At 35.6% G+C, this 15,260-nt stretch overlaps 1 long non-coding RNA gene across 1 annotated transcript; it reads right to left on the bottom strand.

The window, feature by feature from the left end:
- Window positions 1-3,310: 3,310 nt before the first annotated feature.
- On the bottom strand, window positions 3,311-4,954 carry LOC136201215 (uncharacterized). The gene is made up of 3 exons (XR_010673744.1): window positions 4,183-4,954; window positions 3,698-3,888; window positions 3,311-3,623 (listed from the first exon to the last, which is right to left on the bottom strand). It is a non-coding gene; the product is annotated as an uncharacterized lncRNA (long non-coding RNA).
- Between the last annotated feature and the right edge of the window lie 10,306 nt (window positions 4,955-15,260).

Genomic DNA, 15,260 nt, shown 5'->3' with positions numbered 1-15,260 from the left:
CCTTCATTTAACAATTCTAAAATTCTAAAATTGAATCGTCGGGTCATGAATAAAAACTTGAATAACTCTACTTGAATAAATACTCATTTTTAGACATTTACCCATAGTTGAAACACTTGAACTTATAGCACACAAACGCACCCATGGAGAGATACTTTGAGCCACGAACATATTAAATAACTCGATTATTTTTTCTTTGATGTGGGATCCACGCTTGTTTTTAACTATAGGGCTTGCATCAAATACTAACCGAAACCACACATACGGAACTAGGAATTTGATATGATTAAGGCATTCTTTCATTTCGCCACCATATAAACCAATAGCCTACCCGAAATCATTTTCCCTTGTTCCCCATTTTGAGCCTTGCCCTTCTTTTCCACCACAATATAACCCTATTCCATCACTTTGTATCCAAAAATCCCGGAATCTATGAGTTTCTAATAGATAAATATGAGTCTAAAAAAGAGAGCATCAAAGCAAAAACATATATATTCTTTGGCTCACACACATTACCCCCTACTAATACAATTCTCACATTCCAAAAAAAAAGCTTATTCAAAATTTTTGAGAAAAAAGGGGAAGAAAAGAAAAGAAAGAAAGAAATAAATGGTCTCAACTACCCAATAGTGACTTAACATTTCAGAAACTCAATAAGATTCTTAAGCCTCATTTCCATCATAATCACACCAAACCTCAACCCTTCATTACAACCCAATTAAGTCCTTTTGATCAAATCATAGTAAGGAGGCATAGTGGTAGAGGTTGGATGACCGTGCAAGCCCACGATAGTTATCACTTGTGTTGGAAAATTGAGAGACAACACCTTACTCCGAACACTTGAGCATAAAGAGTAAATCCTATGTGAGGTGTTTAACGAGTTCATTAAGTATCAACAATTTGAAAAATGTCTCACTAATGGCCAAAAGTATAAATTCAAAAATCGTTTAGTTACTCAAGGTGTTTATCATGTTTCAGACGGCTCAAAATTATGATCTTCTACATTGTTACTTGAAATGAATCATGTGTCATTGTTGATTTATTTGAGTGCTTGTTCTTTTAGCTTTGTTTTCAGATTTAATTTGCTTGAGGACAAGCAAAAGCTTAAATATTTGTTTTTCATCAATGATTCCATGACTACTAAATTGAATATCCACAATATTTCGAAATATTGTGGATATTCAATTACTTTTAGTTTGCATATATTACATGAGCAATGAAATTTAATAGTCATGGAATCACTGATGAAAAACAAATATAAGATCTTAATGGGCAAAAATACTAATTAATTGTATTATAATAAATAAAAATATAGAACTAAATAAAATGATAACATATAAAGTTAACAGGGAAAGAATATAATATGATTAATTTAATTATAATGTTTAGCTTAAATTGTATATATTTGGTAAACGTTAAGTTTAAATTCGTATTATTTTGTAAACGTTAAGTCTATATTGGTGCTATTTTGTACGTGAGGCCTAAATTGATGCTATATTATAAACGTTAAGTCTAAATTGATATTATGTTGTAAGCGTTAAGCCTATATATATATTGGTACTATTTTAAAAGTTGAGCCTAAATTGGTACTTCCTCAAAAACCTTAGGCTTATTTTAGTACCTTATCCCTATAAATTATGACTATGTTCGAAAATAAAAACATAGATGTTTTATTTTTATAAAATAGGATAAAGAGTTGTCACTTAAAATTAGTTTAATCTATTTTGACTATTAATTTTAAAGAATCGATAGAAACAAAAACTTAATGATTAGACAATTATTTCCAAAAATATACTAGCTTAATATATAAGAACATAGAAACTAGTAAATTATTTATCCAAATTAATCAAAAAGTGTGCAAAAAGAAAAACCCATAATAATTTCACATCATGCAAAAACTTCAGGGTTTATGAAAGAACTTGTAAAAGTTGCTCCTACTTGAAGTGTTGAACATTTTTAAACAACTCCAACTCAGTCAATACAAAAAGTCAGTTAAAAACATTGATTATGAAGATGTTAAGAGTCCAGAAGTTACTAAATTTACCCACTGCTACTCCTAATGTTTAAAAACTAAAAGGAAAAAAAATGGCAGATTTGCTACTCCTAATACGAAGATTGTTTCAAACCATTGACTTCACAAAACCAATTGCTCCTGGTAACTGAATAAGCTGCCCTTTTCACGAAAAGAAATTCTTAGCCCATTCAAAAACGATAACGGAATAGAAGACTTTTCGGAGTTGCTATCCTGATAAGGATTTGATTCCCCCTTCTAATATCATCTAGGGTTAAACCTATCTTGTCCTCCCTGCATCTGAAGCGAGAGCAAATGCTATTGAAATCTGCAAAATACAACTCCAATCCAACTCAATTAAGATGTGTTCAGTGCAATACCTGAGTTGTGTTTGCAGAGGTTTGTAAGAGAAACTTAACAAACTCTTCCTTCTTTCTCTCAAAATTGAATCTTGCAGAATTCAACAGCATTTGCTCTCGCTTTAAATCCTCTGTCAACTTCTCCTTTTCCCATGTCTTCTGTTTGAGTTGATTCTTAGTTTCCATGTAGCTATCAGGTGGATTTGCTGACATGGAAGTTTTTGGAAATCTTACATCAACATCATTCCTGCCGTACAAAAAAAATCCAGAAAGAAGAGATACCAAATGAGAAATACACACACAACACGCGCTCACACACACACATGTAACTCTAAACATAGGGTATACCAAAATATGTTATTTAGTAGCCAGATGCTTCGCATGAAACATAAAGGGCGGTCCGGTGCACTAGGCGTCCCCGCTAAGCAAGGGTCCGGAGAGGGATCCCATCACAAGGGTCTACTGGGGGCAAGCCTTCCCCTACTAATTTTTTTTGGCAAGAGGTGGCTCCTAAGACTTGAACCCGTGACCTCTCGGTCACACAACAACAACAATGTTTACCGTTGCGCCAAGGCTCACCCTTTGAATCGACCATTCTAGAGAAAATACGTATTTCTTTTCTTTTGTATGATAGTTGTACAAAAATTGGGGGAAGAAAAATCCATGCACCAAATATCATGAGTTGAATTTGGAAGGTCAGAGGCTAATGCTATGAACTCTATAGGTGGCCTATTATAATCGAATTATAGCACATACAAAATTCTACAATCTATCACGATTCAGAAAGACATTTGTTTCTCAGTGCATTTAAACTACCTCCATGCAGAAATCAAATTCCGAAATACCACAAAAGGAGATGCTGTAAACCAATGAAATTCACCGTTGGATCCGATTGGAAGACAATTTCATGTCAATAATGAAAGCAAAATACTTACCGATTCCCAAAGGAAAAGAAACCATTGGGCTTAATAATCCCTCCATCCAGTGAAATTGCTCCATCACTTATAAGTGGAAGAGCAAGTAGCATCTCCTCCTTACTTTTGTAAACTTGCAGGCGAGAAAAGAGGCTGTAAAATAGAGTCTCTCTGAGGCCATAGACATCAGATACATACAACAAATTCATGTAATCCACATGGATCATGTTAATAGCGAAACCAATAAATCCAGGTGGGCACTCGCCATTAGGCAATTTTGGCTTTAGAAGATCAAGCCTTCTTTGAGGGTCATCATCCACAAATTCACCACAGTAAGGTCTACAAGGGAAAAAAAGTTTGTAATTCAAGAGCTGAATTCCAAACAGCAATAAAGAAAAGAAAGAGATACGTGCCTTAAATTTTCGAGACAAATGACAAGAAATCGACCATCCAGAGTCCGTCTGATAGTAGTACCAAAGCCTCGAATTCCAGAATCACTATTTATATGGCTTCCGTGTCATAAGTTTCAAGAGCTTTAACACCTTCGTAAGTCTTGCAAACAATTCCTAGCATTATCTCTACTCCTAAGTACTCCGAAAGAAGCCTGCAATTAAGAAAGAATAAGTAAAAGTAGATTAAAAATAGTGCAGATAACTAACAACAACTGCATTATCATGCAGCTCTTAAAAGCAAAGATCAGTGTGGCAGTAAGTACGGAGGCATTTCACTGATTGAAAATAATAAGAGCTCTTGGAATTGTGGAGTATATAAATTAACTGACTACATTACATATTAGCAAGGAAACTAATCATAAGACTTATTTCATAGAAGAGGAAGAATCTACATGTTAGATAGATAGTAAATATCAATAGCAGATAACATGTAACTTCAAACTAACCTACTAAGATTATCATCATCCACCTTGCCCAGAGTAGCAACAATACCAAGCACATTCTTAGTGAATGCGAGTTGAGGTGCATATAGTGAACAAATTAAAAGCCTTCAAAGCTTATGCTCCCAAATAATATCCTAATTATTGGAAGATGAAGTCATCAAAATTAGCTGCAAAGTTTAAAAGTTCTCTGCCATTCAGAAACAAGGGTTGGCAATATAATTTCTTTCTTAACAACTATGCAAGCATATACATGGCTTCTACTCCATATTTGAAGTTTTTACATTTCAAGCTGTAAATTCCATCTTTTGATGCCTACAACACTGTGAATGATTTAAAACCTGGATTCATGTTAGGGCTATGGAAAACAAAATATAGTTCACTGAGTGAAGTAAAATGAAGCAGGAAAAAACAAATAGCGAAAAAGGGAAACAGAATCCAGCCACACTAATCACCAGCCTTCAACTTTATCATTCTCATTTAAGCAATAATTCAAAGAAACTTCCGTGATTTTCAAACAACAATCACAATGAAAAATCATTTTCCAAGCCAAGAGCATACAACTTTCACCAGAATTACAGCTCTACTATGAAGCACCAATACCGGTAGGCATACAGTGTAAGGTGGGGATACTACAAATTTTATATATAATTAATAATATATATCATTTATAATGAAAATTCAAAAGATACATAAATATATAAATCACAAATCACAAATCATATTCATAAAGTCATTATACAAACACAAATAATACTCTCAAGTAACTAATAAGTAATTAATTCATAGCAGATCCACCAGATGAGAGGAAAAACTCGATCAAAGCAGATCGACTAGATGAGAGGGATCGACTTCAGCAAAGTAATCGAGGAAGACAACTGATTGCACAGAACCACTGAAGACCAGATGAAGGAAAAGATTTAGGAATTTCAATTTTGTTAGGGTTCAATGCATCGCAGAGGAGAGATTTTGAATTTTAGTCTAGGGTTCAATGATTTCGTGCCTGTATATACTAGTAATCCTGTGATTATATCATTTTAATTCTTATATTTTATGAGTTTTAAAAAAAAACCCTTATACTTTCGAAGTTTTTTTAAAAAAACCCTTAAAGTATCCCCGAAGTGTCCCCGCGTATCCCCTCATTAAAAAAAGGGTAAATAATTTATTAGTCCTTTAGTTTTTACCTAACACACTGTTTAGTCCCCGTATTTTGAAAAACACATTATAAGGTCCCTAACTTTTGCCAATATTAACCCTTTGATCCTTTTGTCTAATTTTCTTAGACTTGTAATCGTTATATTTTAGCATAAACAGATATATATGAAATAACAGAGTAACATGGTCAACTTGTATTGTACCGTGGTTGCCCTAAAAGCTAAGATATGTTCGGTTAAAAATCTAAAAAAATAGATAAAAGGACCACATGGTTAATATTGGTAAAAGATAGAGACCTTAAAATGTGATTTTCAAAATAGAGGGACTAAACAGTGTGTTAGGTAAAAACTAGAGGACTAATAAATTATTTACCCAAAAAAAAAGAAAAAAAGGGATACTTCATAGGGGTGTCCCGTATGTATCCCACCGAATCCCCGCACCCGGAGTATCGGATACGTGTACGCATCAAACCATATTAGTGCTTCATAGCAGCTCTAAGACCATCTCCAACCCAGCATCAAACCGTATGCATCAAAATACGGTCATTTATCATCAAATTTGATGATCCATCAAATTTTTTGACGGAGCATCATTTAATAAAATAATATTATTTATTTTCTTTTTCATTTATTTTATATACATAAAAACCAGAAATCAAAAATCATTTAACACAAATAATCAAGCCATACAAAATCATTTAACTCTAATAATGATGAAATGGGTTGGAGTAAAAATACTGTAGCAACATCAAAACAGAGAGAGAAAATGATGAAACATGGTTTGATGCAGTAAATTTGATGAAATGTGTTGGAGATGGTCTAAGCCCCTGTTAGTTGCAAACGGAAAAGAACTGTTCATTAAACCCAAACGCAATATTACCATCCATAGGTGGTTCAGATCAACGCCGTTAGGTTTTGACAACAACAAATTTAACTTGTCAAAACTAATTTGTGTGACTCACTTATATACCAAGTAAAACAAAATTCACTTGAAATTATCTGATTATCGATTTATAAACATCCGTGCAAAACAATTTTTCTTAGAAGGAGATGAATTGAGTCCAATTTACATTAGAAAATTTGAATTATCCCAATGATCAAAGAAAATTAAGCAATTAAAAAGAACCGGACCAATTCAATCTTAAATTACAAAATGCACAACTCAAAAATTATGGACCCTAATTTGGTGGCTCCAACAATGAGCTTACCCGAAAATATAAATATAGAATTCCTGAGCGTTAAAGACCTAGGATGGGCAATGAATTGTGACACTGAAAGAGAGATCCGAGTCAATTGAAGAGCATGAAATCAGGGTTTGGAGTGGATCTGGGGGTTTAAGCCAACATCCTCTCAAATAAAAAACTGAATAAATAATTTAAATAGTTTTTTTTTTAAAAAAATCAAACAAAATGTTATTAAGAAATTAAAGAAAATCTATTACAAACTACAGAAACCAAGAAATCAGTAAAGAAACTAGCATTGGACCGAGCATGCTTAGCCATAGCATGAGCTGCTAATCTCGAGATACGGATAAAAAGTGGCTCTTTATATATGTTGTTTGTTAGAGGGGATGTACATGGAAGGATAGATGGGTCGAACTCCAATTAATTTTATTTTTTTAAAATTTATAATCATAATCAATGTATCTCCCACATGATTTTTTTTTCATGTGTGACTAATAAGTGACATTGAGTTCTCTTGCAAATTGTCCACGTCATCATTTCGACACCATGAATGATTTTATTAAGGTCAAAAGCAAAACTTTAATAATTTTATGGCTTAATATATCGCTAGCTCTCTGAACTTGTCATAATAGTAGATTGGCTTCCTGAACTTTGCAAGTGTCTCATCAGCTCCCTAAACTTGCTTATTTTGTATCACCAACTCCATAAACTTGTCCATAAAAAAATTTCACCTCCCTAAACTTCGCAAATATCTTACCAGCTCTCTAAACTTTGTTTTTCCGTAACAACTAAATACAAAAACCATAATACTAACTCGTGTTAAAGTGCAAACATACCCATAACGCTTTGGGACATGAGTAATTTTACCCCTAACGTCTAAAATGGTGCAATTTTCTCCCTAAGTTGGAAGCCAAGAGCAATTTTAACACTAACATTGATAAATTGGGTTAATTTGAGAAATAATTTATCAAATTGTCTTCTCGGTCATGAAATATTGTCATCTACGCTTCACACATGCATTATTTTATTTGTAACAAATCACAAATATATGTTGTGATGTGGAAAAAGAAATATACTATCTTTGTACGAATTGGACAAAACAATTCAAAAAATTCACCAATTTATAAATTTGCTCTTGGCTACTAACGTCAGGGGTAAAGTTACACCATTTTAGACGTTATGGGTAAAATTACTCCTGACCCAAAATATTAGGGGTATTTTTGCACCTTAACCCTACTAACTCTTGATCCTCATTATTTCGATCTCTCAATCTTACAATATTAAATAATAGTCAAACTAGCCTTTTCAAATTTTTAATATAATAATGGTAAAACTGATCCTCCTTGGAAACCTTAGGATTAAAGTTGAACTATTTAATGCCTTAAGGCTAAATCTGCACTTTTAAAAAAAATGTTAGGGTCAAATTTCATGATTATCTAATTTAAAAAAAATTAAACCTAAGTGTTGATGAAGGGAACATATAAAAATATATTAAATTAAATAAAAATGCAATTCTTAAATTTTAAAATATATAAACAAAACGATTCCTCCACAGAAACCCTAGCAGATAAAAGTTAATTACAAATATATCTTCCTAGATCTCATATATAATCAAAAGGATTGATGAACAGAAACCCTAGACTCCCAAATCTCATATATCTGGAGAAGCTCTCCACCAAAATTGCCTCTTCTTTTATTTTCTATCTCAGTCAATCACACTAATCTTCAGTTGTATTTACTTAGAAAAAATGAACGAGTTCTCTATATCACTCATCAAATAAACAATAGCTTTCACTTATAGAAGAGATCTCTCCCTGCGCTTTTCCATGTCTGTATGTATACTCTCTCTTATTAGTTGTATATATGTTAATTTTACGGGATTCAAAACTTTCCCTACAAATGTCTTTCAGTGATTTTTAGTTTCTTTTTCTAATCTAATAAAAGCTCATAATTTTAATATATGTGTATGGCTTTCCAATTTGAACTTTGAGCAGCATGATAGGGGTCAAAAACCCCTATCTTTGGGTACGGTTTTAGGACGGGTTTTAGCGTTATTTAGTTAATAAGCGAGCAATTCTCGCATTTAAATGCTTTTGTGTGAGTTAGTTAGAAATTGGAAATGTTTTATTTACTTTTCATTGTTTAGGCTCGTTTTATGATCAATTTAGGCAAATACGGCCAAAATGGCATGCATATTATAATTCCGTTATCTTTTGAAGCTAATTGATCAGTCAAAAGTCGCACCAAACGAAGCGTTTGCTTAAATAAGCGATTGGCGGGTCAATTTAGCCTTTGGACTAATGTTATCTGGAGTTTTTGTGCATGCGTAGGGATAAGTTCGGGGGAAAAACACGTTGTTGGCATTCGGCATCCGCGCGGGGGCGTATCGGGCAAGACTGTTCGACGAAGTGGCCTATTTTAGGCCAGCTCGGGCGAGCTGGCGCGGCCAGCTCACGGCGAGCTGGCCTTCGTACGCCAGCTCGTCGAGCAGGCTGTGCCTGCTTGCGACGAATTGGTCAAAAAGACCAATTTCACCCCATGACGCCACGATGGACCCCACAACTTCCTACCTGCATAAGGACACGAAATAGGTCAAGAAAAGGGCCCGAGCCACGCCTATAAATAGGATTTTTCCAATGTAATTAGGCATCTTTTATCTTTGTAATTTTCTTAGCTTTTCATCTTGAGAAATCCTCTCCACCTCCTCCATATCCTTCAAACCTCCATTGAAGACACCTCCGAAGCTCCGTTCACCGAGGATTGCTCAAGCTCCATCCTTAAGTCCTAGGAAGACGCCTGCATTGGTGGACAGGTTCCCTGAAAGGGATTTTTCTTCTTTTATATTCTGTCTAGCCTCTGATACATGTTATGAATCCTAGGCTCATTGTAACTTCGTGACAATACTTTCATCTTTGATATATATTATAGTTCTTGTTCATTCAATTGTTTTAATGCTTTAATCTTTGTCTTACGCTTTGTCTGATTGGTTTAACTCATTTGATAATCCCAAAATCAAGTTGGCACATATTGCGAGCTGAATCTGACCTAGTCAGTGCCTATAGGATTGACGACCCTATAGAAGATTAAGCCCAAATTGCTGAGCCTTAGAGCTAGTTTCGGCCTTACATGGGAATCACGAACTAGGGACTTTAGGAGGATAGGTCGGGTTAATCGCCTCGGACACAAGTGACTTAGGTTTTAATTCAATTGCTTAAACAATCTATTTTCATTATCATCATATCCCTTCATGTTCCTTCGGATAATTGCATTGGTAAAAGATCACTTAGGAGTAGTTTAACTTAATTAGGGGTAGAGTAACTTAATTAGGCGTAGAATAACTTAGTTAGAATCAGATAACTTAGCTATGAATAGTATAATTCAACCTAGGAGTAGATTAACTTAGAAAAACCAACTCAAAACCCCCTAAGCCTAGATAACACCTGAAACCAAGTAACTCGATACTTGCAGAAATAAATCCTGTGGACGATAACCTGGACTTAACTAGAAATATATTACTTGATAACGACGGGGTACACTTATCCCTTAGTGAGTCTCGCGGTGAGACTCACTAAGTTTTTGGCGTCGTTGCCGGGGATTTATTTCTTCTGCAATATCGAACCAAAGGTTGATTTGTTAGTTTAGGCATTCCTTTGTGAATATCTTTGTTTATATCGTCTATACTTGTTGATATATAATTTCTTTATACTTTTCTATACTTGTTCATATCTGTATACTGTTACTTATCAACTTGTGTGCTAGAACTTCACTTTTTCTCAGCATTCTCTGATCAATGAATTGGCAAGAAAAAGTCGAGTGGCAAGCTGAAAAGTTTACTATCCCATCAAGACAATACATTCATGCCCTGGAGACTGAGGCTCCCAATCCCTCCATGGCCGACTTAAATGAGAAAATGGATATCTTGATGGCGAAACTGAGCCTCAACACAAATGAAAGTGTAAGTTTTGTGGGTAATCACCAAAGGTATAATTCTAACCCCAATTCTTACAGCTTTTATGATAGTGATTGGAGGAGACCTCAACACTCAAATCTGTCCTACGGGAACCCTAACATGTTGAGGCCTCCAAATAGGTTTGTTAATAAGCACAGGGAAAACGAATTGGGAATGTTCCCTTACGAACAAGCAAGCCAAGTTCATCCATAACCCTCTAGCTCACGAGATGAGGTGCTGTCCCTTTTGAAAGGAATATCAGCCCGACTTACAATCAACGAGGAGGTTTGCAAGGACTTGAGCAACCAATTGGCTCAAACAAACCATGAGATGCAAGAGCAATCCCGAGATGCTCTCCCATGCATAAAGGAAAATATAGAAATCCCACAAAGGGAATCAGCTCAAGCCATCTCCTTGAGGAATGACAAAAAGGTAGAACCAAGTCCACTATCACATGCATCACTCGAGGTAAGTGAGGAACCGGAAGCGGTAAGCAACCTCGGTTCAAAATCTAAAATTCTAAATCATGTGATAGAGATAAAAGATCAAATCAAAACTTGTGTATCTCAACTACCTTTTCCTCAAAAATTAGAAAAGTTTAGGTTTGCTTCATGCTCAGAAGTTTTCATTCTCTTCGACCTACCAAGAGAATCCAAAAGGGAGCAAACCAAACTTTTTCATAATATGTTTAAATTCGACCTCCTGCTTTCATTAAACTTATTAGAGGCTCTTAATCCGTTTTGTAGGTACGGGTTATTTGTTAAGGAGTTCGAGTTCCTAACGCGAGTAGAAGCATACACCTAGGCGGGAATTCTATGTCGAGCTCACCGACTATAACGTAGCGCTTCTTGGGAGGTAACCCAAGTTTTAATAAAACTTTTCAGGTTTATTTTATTTATATTATACATTGATATTTTAGTTTAGTTGTTTAGTTTTCTTTTATTTTATTTTATTTTATTTTATTATAGTTTATTTTTATTTTTATTTTATTTTATTTTTTTAAGTGTTCAGGTTTAAAATAAAATTTAAAAAAAAAAAAAAAAAATTTGGCCCCAGGAGGCCCAGCTCGCCGCGAGCTGGGCACTGCCGCCCAGCTCGGCGAGCTGGGGACTGCTCGTCGCGAGCTGGGCACTGCGCTCAGCCCGCCGCTGGGCACTGCGCCCAGCCCGCTGCTCGGCCGAGATAAGCAACGGTTCGGATTTTTTTTCCGAACGGAGCTGAAATAAATAAATAAATAATAAAAAAAAACAAAAAAAATTGGCACCGCAAATCATCAAGTTTTTGGTGATTGCGATAAAATCAGTAAGTTGTCTTCTCCACCCTAACTTTTTGCACATGCGCTTGATGGTTTTAGATGCAATGTTGGAACTTATTGCATATTTTAAGTGTGAGGAGGAGGGGTAGACAAACTTACAAAAATTGTATAATTTTTAAATTTTTGTTACGTCGTGTCTAGTTTAGTTTTGCGTTTTTCGGGTTTTATTTAGGTTTTGCATGTTTAGGACCTAAAACCGTGAACCTCCTTCGAATCTAAACTTCGTTATTTGTCCTTGAGGACTGAGAACCGAATCTAAGATTGCATGACAACTAGTTTAGGTGTAGGACACAATCCTGGTATCTGTAAAAGCATGAGCTCAAGTTTGCATTTAGGCCCTACTTTTGAAGAAATGCTAAAATCATTACTTAGGTAGATAACTTAAGAATTGAAGGCATGTGATGTTAAACTTGAGTTTGGGAAAAACTAGTAAACACAAAATTGAAACCCAAAGAATTGTGAGTTGAATTTGAGCCTAAGAGCGAACATCAAAAAGCTTTTTTTCTTGACATTTTTGTGTGAATGCTTTGACTTGTGGAAAGATTACAGATTTTGCACCTAATACTGTGTTGAACCTACATGCAATGATTTGAGATGATAAACGATGAATCAGCCTCATTAGAATTAACCCTTTTCTTTACCTTATTTTCTCTTTTTCATCCACTCTAGGAAGCCCCTTTGAGCCTATATTTTTGTAGTTGATAGATTTTTCTTTCGTTCTAACCCAATTTTTGCAAACCATCATTTGGTTTGCTACTTAATCCTAAAGTTTTTGCAAAGCTCACATCGAGCCTTTGTCGTTCTAGCGCTTTATCTTTGTTTATGGCATCATAGTAGCAAGCCAAAAGGCTAAAAAGTGAATGAGCACTATCCCAAAAAGAAAAAAAAGGGGAAAAAGAAAAAAAAAAGAAAAAGAGAAAAACAAAAACAAAAAAAAAGAGAAAAGGAAAGAGACGAACAAAAAGGGAAGAACTTCATTCCCCAGTTCTTAAAATCAAAACGTCTCAAGAAAACGTCCAAAAAAAAGAGATAATGAATGAATAAAAAGCTCAGTCACTTCATATTTGCTAAAGCCATTTGAACTTTGTTTTTCTAGCGCTAGAACTATTAACCCTTGTTGTACCTTTAACCCTCTAAACACATTACAACCCCAATTCGAGGCTGTTTTTGATATCATCGGAGTCATATAGCATAGTAGAGGAACTCGGATGAACGTGCAAAATCAACGTAATCCTAAGCAAGAACATAAGCCGAGAGTAAACACCTTAGCCACCAAAATTGTGTAAAATGAGTAAACTACCTATGATGAGGTGTTTTACTTAGCGATCCCCTCAAGCTCGTTTAATTGAACATGTGTCCTTTTTCTTAAAACATATGACCTATGATAATTGAAATCCGGCTTTTGGATATCGTGTCTCTACTTTGTATTTCCGAATGCATGTAATTACAGATGCTCGAAATTGTGTCAAGCACCTAGTCAAACCGGGAGGTTTTCTAGCTTGCTTGTGATTGCGGGTTTAGTTTTTAGTTTACTTGGGGACAAGTAAAGTTTTAAGTGCGAGGAGGTTTGATAGGGGTCAAAAACCCCTATCTTTGGGTACGGTTTTAGGACGGGTTTTAGCGTTATTTAGTTAATAAGCGAGCAATTCTCGCATTTAAATACTTTTGTGTGAGTTAGTTAGAAATTGGAAATGTTTTATTTACTTTTCATTGTTTAGGATCGTTTTATGATCAATTTAGGCAAATACGGCCAAAATGGCATGCATATTATAATTCCGTTATCTTTTGAAGCTAATTGATCCGTCAAAAGTCGCACCAAACGAAGCGTTTGCTTAAATAAGCGATTGGCGGGTCAATTTAGCCTTGGACTAATGTTATCTGGAGTTTTTGTGCATGCACAGGGATAAGTTCGGGCGAAAAACACGTTGTTGGCATTCGACATCCGCGTGGGGGCGTATCGGGTAAGACTACTCGACGAACTAGCCTATTTTAGGCCAGCTCGCCTATGCCAGCTCGCCAAACAGGCCCTCAGGGGCCTGCTCGGGCGAGCTGGCGCGGCCAGCTCGCCGAGCAGGCTGTGCCTGCTGGCGACGAGCAGTGCCTGCTCGCCCTGCTCGGCGAGCAGACCTGCGGGAATTGGTCAAAAAGACCAATTCCGCCCCCACGATGCCACGATGGACCCCACGACTTCCTACCTGCATAAGGACACGAAATAGGTCAAGAAAAGGGCCCGAGCCACGCCTATAAATAGGATTTTTCCAATGTAATTAGGCATCTTTTATCTTTGTAATTTTCTTAGCTTTTCATCTTGAGAAATCCTCTCCACCTCCTCCATATCCTTCAAACCTCCATTGAAGACACCTCCGAAGCTCCGTTCACCGAGGATTGCTCAAGCTCCATCCTTAAGTCATAGGAAGACGCCTGCATTGGTAGACAGGTTCCTGAAAGGGATTTTTCTTCTTTTATATTCTGTCTAGCCTCTGATACATGTTATGAATCCTAGGCTCATTGTAACTTCGTGACAATACTTTCATCTTTGATATATATTATAGTTCTTGTTCATTCAATTGTTTTAATGCTTTAACCTTTGTCTTACGCTTTGTCTGATTGGTTTAACTCATTCGATAATCCCAAAATCAAGTTGGCACATATTGCGAGCTGAATCTGACCTAGTCAGTGCCTATAGGATTGACGACCCTATAGAAGATTAAGCCCAAATTGCTGAGCCTTAGAGCTAGTTTCGGCCTTACAAGGGAATCACGAACTAGGGACTTTAGGAGGATAGGTCGGGTTAATCGCCTCGGACACAAGTGACTTAGGTTTTAATTCAATTGCTTAAACAATCTATTTTCATTATCATCATATCCCTTCATGTTCCTTCGGATAATTGCATTGGTAAAAGATCACTTAGGAGTAGTTTAACTTAATTAGGGGTAGAGTAACTTAATTAGGCGTAGAATAACTTAGTTAGAATCAGATAACTTAGCTAGGAATAGTATAATTCAACTTAGGAGTAGATTAACTTAGAAAACCCAACTCAAAACCCCCTAAGCCTAGATAACACCCGAAACCAAGTAACTCGATACTTGCAGAAATAAATCCTGTGGACGATAACCTGGACTTAACCAGAAATTTATTACTTGATAACGACGGGGTACACTTATCCCTTAGTGAGTCTCGCGGTACGAACGTCGTGAGGCGCATTTGTTCTTTTGCCTTATGAAGATTCCAAACCTACATATATTATTTTTAGAAGGATATGGCTATTGAATTATTTTTTTAAATCAAAACCAAAGGAGAAATCCAAATAGATATACCTTGCAATGTTTAAGTAATAAAAAAATAAAAAATATCTAGAATGATAGTGAAAAATCCGAATCCATCTAGAAAAGACATGATTTTAACTTAGTTTATATTGTGTAGGAAATATGACATTGAAGAAACATGAAGAAAATTCATGTCAAAATATGAGTGATTCAACA

Source organism: Euphorbia lathyris, chromosome 7 (genome assembly GCF_963576675.1).
Source record: "Euphorbia lathyris chromosome 7, ddEupLath1.1, whole genome shotgun sequence".
Classification (NCBI taxonomy): domain Eukaryota; kingdom Viridiplantae; phylum Streptophyta; class Magnoliopsida; order Malpighiales; family Euphorbiaceae; genus Euphorbia; species Euphorbia lathyris.
The sequence above is the reverse complement of the archived record's forward strand: the minus strand, read 5'-3'. Positions and strand labels throughout refer to the sequence as shown.